The sequence below is a fragment of the Arachis duranensis genome, chromosome 3 (genome assembly GCF_000817695.3).
Source record: "Arachis duranensis cultivar V14167 chromosome 3, aradu.V14167.gnm2.J7QH, whole genome shotgun sequence".
Classification (NCBI taxonomy): Eukaryota; Viridiplantae; Streptophyta; class Magnoliopsida; order Fabales; family Fabaceae; genus Arachis; species Arachis duranensis.
Window position 1 is genome coordinate 110,427,889 of NC_029774.3, and position 978 is coordinate 110,428,866.

Here is a 978-nt window from a genome sequence, read left to right on the forward strand (position 1 = left end):
TTTAAGCTTCAGTTTAACCTTAAACTGAAGCTTAAATGTGCTTGAGTTATACCACCTCCAGGAGTGTCCAACGTTTAAGTTGCAGTTTAAGCTTAAACTGCAACTTAAACGCCACTTAGTGAAAGGGTTTCTGGGCCAAAGATATTGCAGTTTAAGTTAGTATTTGAGCACAAACATTGACTTAAACATACTCTGGTATGAAACCCAATTGAATATCATGGTTTATGGGATTGGGCCTGAAGAATTGATGAGTCTGTAATTTCAATTTGTTGAGTCATGTGTCATTACTTGATTATCACTAAGTTGGCTCAATGAATGTTACAGAATTGGATCAGCAGCCTCATCAGGATTATGGATCATAAACCCAAAGCAAAAGGAAATCAAGGAAAGGCCTCAAAGCCCAAGAAACACAACAGAAGCTCAATTTAGAAGTATATAAATAGGATAGAATTTAAGTTAGAAGGGTTTTTTTTTTTACTTGAGAACTTCTCGGGAACTTTTGGTTGATCTTCTAGTTTTCATACTTTTGTAATTGAATTCAGAGCTATGACTCACTAAACCCCTTTCATTGGGTTAGGGAGCTCTATTGTCATTCAATGAATCAATAATAGTTTTTATCTTCTTCTTCAATATTTTCTCTTGAATTTTGTTAGAAAGCATCTCGATCTAATTCCATTGGTTAGTTGTCTTGGGAAAAAAACTATCCATAATTGGAATCCTTCGAAACCTTGGGAAAGGAATGGAGGATTCATGCTAGAGAAGCTTTCTCACAGTGAATTGGATTGGGGTTTGGATGGATATTGTGACATGTAATCCTACCAAATTGTGGTTCATGAAACTGTGTGGTATAATCAGTGATCGAGCATCATCTCTTCTTATGAACATTTAAACCAAGGGATTGGGAATTTGTTTGTTTTTAGAGAGAATTGGTGAGCCAAGGAAATGGGATCCAATCATATAAGATTGCCAAGCAAAATT